Source organism: Dendrobium catenatum, unplaced genomic scaffold (genome assembly GCF_001605985.2).
Source record: "Dendrobium catenatum unplaced genomic scaffold, ASM160598v2 fragScaff_scaffold_998, whole genome shotgun sequence".
Taxonomy (NCBI): Eukaryota; Viridiplantae; Streptophyta; class Magnoliopsida; order Asparagales; family Orchidaceae; genus Dendrobium; species Dendrobium catenatum.
The window spans coordinates 1,344,398-1,350,281 of NW_021319460.1; the positions used below are offsets into that span (position 1 = coordinate 1,344,398).

General features: G+C 41.3%; 1 pseudogene; it reads right to left on the bottom strand.

Moving 5' to 3' along the window:
- Positions 1-227: 227 nt before the first annotated feature.
- LOC114580389 overlaps positions 228-5,884 on the bottom strand; it is a 14,266-nt pseudogene continuing 8,609 nt past the window's right edge.

A 5,884-nucleotide genomic window follows, 5' to 3' on the forward strand; every position in this document is an offset into this window, starting at 1 on the left:
TAAAAAACCATTACGGCTTCCTATACCCGCATTCGTTGATTTGGATCCCTTTCATTATGAACCCCCCGGTCGTCGCCGCCGTTCCCGCCGGAATTTTCATCGTAAACGTAAGCAGAACCGCCCGTGCCGAGTAACGTCCAGGCCAGACCAACCTCATCTTTCCGCCGAGATTCGGAGCAAATCCATCTTCCGCAACCCCGTAGAACAGCGCCCCCATGGTCCGCGCCTCACCCATCCGCAAAATCAACCAGGATCTGATCACATGCGTCCGCCAGATAGCCTCCCTCCGCCTCCCATGAGAAGACACATGCGGAGCGGGCCGGGCCTCCCCCGGGTAACGGCCTCAATTCACAAACTCCCTCCTTTGCGAACAGAGCCGCGAATAGCACGCGCCAAGCTCCGCAGCCCGCCGTGGCAGCTGCGCGCTTCTAAAGGGATCATCGTAGTGAAATCTCTTCGCGAGTTTATTGCAAATCCGATGAGCAACCCATCGGCGGCCACGAAGCCAGATTATGGCCGCCCATGGATCCACCACCGCGCAGCCCGCGGTGATTGCGGCGAACCCAACCGAGCAATCCAGTTGCATACGTCGAACACGTTCACAGGTGTCCTGTTAGGAAAGCCACGTTTCCGAAGAGGTTGTTTGAGGGCTGCGGAGCAGCCGGCGAGGGTTTGGGTGACGGCGGCGCGGTCGACTGCGGACCATTGCCGTGGATTGGGAGCCGATCGGCCGTATGTATTTGACCGATCTGATGAAAGGAGCCGGCGATTGAAGCCGTACCAACCGAACCAGAAGCATGAAGGAGCCGAGACAACGAGAAGGTGGGCGCTAGTGGCCGCGGAGGGCAAGGGACGGCCGTTGTGATCGAAATCGGCCGATGCGGGGCCCCTTACGATTAAAGCGCCCCAGAAGCCCGCAATGCACCGACCATGTGGACTACGCCGAGCCTGGCGAAGTCGCATTGACGCCGGAAGCGGAAATAAAAAGGGAGGCGATGGATCACGATTAGCTGCAGCCCCAGCCGTCGGGCGACCAGAACCAGTGAGAGACGAACGGGGTTAGACGAATCCGGTTGAGGAAAGAGAGTAAATAAGATAGGCGACGAATTGGGTGCGCTCCGCGAGGAGCCGGGATGTGATGCCGGCGGCAGCGATTGCGAAGGCCCACGGAAGAAGGAAGTAGGAGTAGTCCGATCCAGGTGATGGGATGGATTATTTAGTGCAAAGAAAGTATGCGGCCGATGAAGCCGTTTGAAGGAGAATCCGAAGGCGAAGGCGAAGCCGAAAGAGGTAGTAGAAAGAGGCCGCCGGCGCTTGCGTCGATGGAAAGAAAGGCGGAGGGAAGGGGACGTTGGTGAAGCATGATGTTCCAAGTGTTCTTGGCGCGAACAGACCCGGCGCAAAGCATAGCGAAGCCGAGTTGCATGGCGAACACCATGTAGGCGGAAAAGAGGAGGTGGTCTGTATCAACAAGCCGTCGTGATATCGACGCTCGTAGCGCCGCCGCCTCAGCTTCGAGCAGATGTATACTCCGCCCGGCGTTGCGTTTCCTGTTCTATCGGCCAGCTGACAGAAGTGGCAGCTAAAGCCGGCGCCGAGCACGTCTGTCCGCATCGACCGTCGGAAGAAATGGAGAAGACGGATGCTACACGACAGAGAACAAATGAGGAAAGAGGAGCAACTCAGATGCCATGAAAATCCGGTCGAGGTTAAGCCAGCAAAAATTAAATTATAATGAACAAAAAAAAGGCCAGCTCAATTTGTGTGGTGTCCCGCGGTTTATCTTGAAAAATCACTTTCCAGCATCCGTTCGCGAACGGTTAAGAATGGCGAAGAATGTATGGTTCACTTTAGGATCTGATGCTGTTTTGTCTTATTCCAGAATCCGCAACCGCACTGAAATTGAGGCGTTATGTCGTGCATATTTGTTCTGTGATAATTTTCCGGAGAAAATATTTGTCATATTTTGAGCTTCTGAACTGAATTTTTTTTTAAATAATGTTGCGTGCTTGAAAATATGTGGCGGTAGAATTGTAAATTCGCGTCCGAGGTTGCCACGTAAATTTAGCAACAAACAGTAAAGAGAATATGAACACGCGGGATTTAAAGCGTGGAAAACCCAAAAAGGGAAAACTACGAGGCCTTGTCCAATTGTAAAATTTCAACTAGTATTTTTATAAAACTACAGGAAACTTGATTTCGTCCCATAAAATCGGGACAATCATGATGTACAATTTTGAAGCCATTGTACAAAGTTTTACAGAATACTGCGTTTCCCGAAAATCCGCAGAGTTCCGACGTACTTCAAGGCGACAGGAAGAGCTTCCGGCGATGGTTGAGAGAGGAACTTCTCTTTCCCCTTTCTTCTCTCTTCTTCTTCTCTCTACTTCACTTAATCCCTTTGTGTAGGAATGAAGCTCTATTTATAGTTTTCTGAGATGGCAATAACCCGTTTAAATAGGCGTGAGATCAGGGGCGATTGGGAGTGGTTTTGAAATGGACGGCCGATATTGAATCCCTTGATCAGTGCACCGTTCTTGGCATATTGAAGACCTTTAATGATGTCTGGATTCGGATCTTGGGCTGTTGGATTCGTCTCGTACGGCCGTTCCGATTCGAGTTACAAGCTCGTTCAAATCGGAACCGTTTGAGTAACTCAAATTGCAGTTTGAACCTTCCAACAGCGCTTCGGGTCCTGATTCGGACCCATTCTGCTCTTGGATGGGTTGATCTATTGGTTCGTTGGTTCAGTATTTCTGAGACGCTCAGTTTGACTATAAACTTGCTGAAATCGGAGTTCATTGCTCCATAAATTAATCTTTGAAATTTCCTCAATAGTTTTATGCTTCGAGTTCGGTGCCCGATACAGAAATAATTGTGATACGTACCAAACTACATATATTCAAATAATAATATATATATTAGTTGTTAAAATATTTATGATGACGATGAGGTTATTAAATTAAAAAAATTATAGGTAATAATAATGCCATCCTAGGAATTATGTGTGCTCAATTTTGTTGTTGGTGATATTTGATGTTCTAATAGTAATGAGCACCTGAAAAATATTTTTTATCCCGCCAGAGGAAAAGCTCATGTTAGATTGAATGTCTTATAATGGGATTAAAATCTGTGTATGATGTCGAAACGTTGGTTCGAGACTAACTAAAATGTGCAATGTTCCTCCCTCAGTTACTGGGAGCGCAAGGCAACTGCTTGACATATTACACATTCTGATTGAATCTCCGGAAGGTGTTCAGTGTCCAGATTACTGCCTCAAAATAATTTAATCTTTGGAAAGGAGATGTAATTGTGAGAGAATCATGATGATGATTAAAGCTAATTGAATTCATTAGACTCTAATACAATATTTTTAGAAGAATAATACATGAAAGGAAGTTTGCCAAGTATTTACAGTATTAGCCCCAAAAAAAAAAATTATTTGCAATTTATTCTCGCAACTAATTTTTATTTTCATCAAGTCATTTCCAGTATAAATAAATATAATTTAATTTATTAATCATTAGATTTTCATTTCAGCTTTTTTTTAATGAAGGAGCACGTTAATCACAAAGAAATTAGTAAGATGAGCATGATTTATTAAAATATTTAAAAAAGAGTCAATTAAGTCCCAAATATTTGGCTCAGTTTATTAAGATAATAAGTATAAGACATAATTATATAATATTATATTCTAATTAATTCATATGAAAATTAGTGCATCTGAAACTTGGTTTGATCATGTGGAACTAATTGAAATTAGATAACATATAATTTCTATTGGTACAATCAAATCCAATAATTAAGCTAAATTTTATACTAAAACAATTAAATAACTTTATACCAGGCCTCGTCGAGAGTTAGGCCAATTAGGGAAATTTAAAACACACATCAACATATGAAGACTCGAACCTTAGGGTGTCAAGTGATCAAGTCGGCTACAAACTCAACTCGTTACAAGCTCGTCGTCCAAATCTTATTGAGCTTCGACGTTCAAGTTCCGATCACTAATAATCGAGGCTCAGTATATTAAACGAGCTCGAGTTTACTCAAACTAACTCAACTTGAAATGCTTGTCAACCCTACTCAATTACATACCTATATTATGTTTATAATTAATATTATTTTAAAATTAATATTATTTTATATTCTATTTTTAGCTTGAATAAAGAGTCGAGTCAAGGCTTTTTCAATCGACCGAGCTCGAGCTTGGTTTTTATACAAGCAAATTGAATTCAAAGCTCATTAAAATAGTCGAGCTTAGTACGAGCTAAAACGAGCTCAGACGATAACATCACTATTGGAGTCGAAGCTTGACTCTTACACCGTTGTTAAACTCGAATCTAGAGTCTTTTGATTATTAGGCCAAAGATCTTAATCACCGAACTAAGTTGAGTTGACGTAAATTGAGGATAGTTTCAAAATAGCAATCATTAGCAGCCATTAAAACCTTAAAAAGTTTACAGAAATAAGCGCTGCCCACAGCCATTTATAGCGTCGGCAGTCAAAAGAAGAATGGCTTCTTTTCAAACAAATATTTAATTACTTTGAACCAGTCTTTCCTTGACAGATTGGGGCATTCTGACCGGTCAAATCTTTAGTTAATATGCTCCATTATGACAAAAGATCAGATAACAAGAGGGTAGGAGCAAGACAGCAAAGCGAAAGGATTATATACAAGCACTTCAAAAATTATTGTTTTATACATTTGATAGATTATTCTTACTATTTACTTAATCCATCGCCCATAACTCCCATCTCATGCACATGAAGATGAGAATGCCTCTTTCGACTTCTCATTAGAAAAATTATTCTATGCGGACAAATCGAATGCCTTTCCGAAAACCAACCAGAATGTGAAGACTTCATAGAGTTCTCTAACTCCTTTGCATAAACTCATAAAGAGTAATTTTTATGTAAAATAGAAATGAAAACGGAAAACTAGATTACATAAGTCTTAAAATCCTCAAGATCTTAAACAAGATGATTTTCACAATCTTAATCGGAAGAAAAACATAACTGATTCATCTTTGAATTCGTTGAATTTCGAATACGGTTCTCTCCCTTCTCCCTTCACTTTCCTTCTTTTCCATGAGTAATCATCTATGGAAGGCAAGATAACTCCTCCTTATGAGAGAGAAGAGAGGACTAATAGTTATTTCCTGCGGATTTGTCATAATAACCGCTCATAGGAGGTTATTTTACAATAACCGCTCATAAGAGGTTATTTGATTAAACGGTCCATAAACGAATGATCAATTATCTTTTCCTGTATCAATAGGATTTAAACATAATAATTTAATTATAATAAATTCAAATATATGGCGCACATAATATTTATATAATTAAATATATACTAAATAATTATATGGACGTCTTCGCATAATTAATATATTTAATTGTTCTAACAATAAAGCACCACATCACTCCGATGCTCAGTTACTGCTGATGTGGCAGAAAAAAAAAAAAAAAAAAAAAAAAAAACATTCTTGTTGGTCTCCGAAATGTCGTTAAACGTCGTTCTCCACAATAATTTCCTCCTATAAATTTGAACCCTCTTCCCCTTGTTAAAATCTGGGAATCAAGCAAATGTCAGCAAATCTAGTAATTATATATCATGTGAACACCCACAAACACACACAACGAAAGAAGAGAAAAACGAAGAAGTCATGGGGGTAAAATTAGGAGGCAATCGAGAAGGACCTAGCAATCGGCTTGAAGTTTTTGAAATGAAGAAATTGTGAGATCCTCAATGAGACCTCATATGGAAGGGGCTATTGATGAAACTAATACCATGTGTAGTCCTCGAAGGAACCAATTAATTTACAGAATAAGATGAAAAGGAATTGCAATGAGATCTTAATACGGGGAGATTATTCTGCGC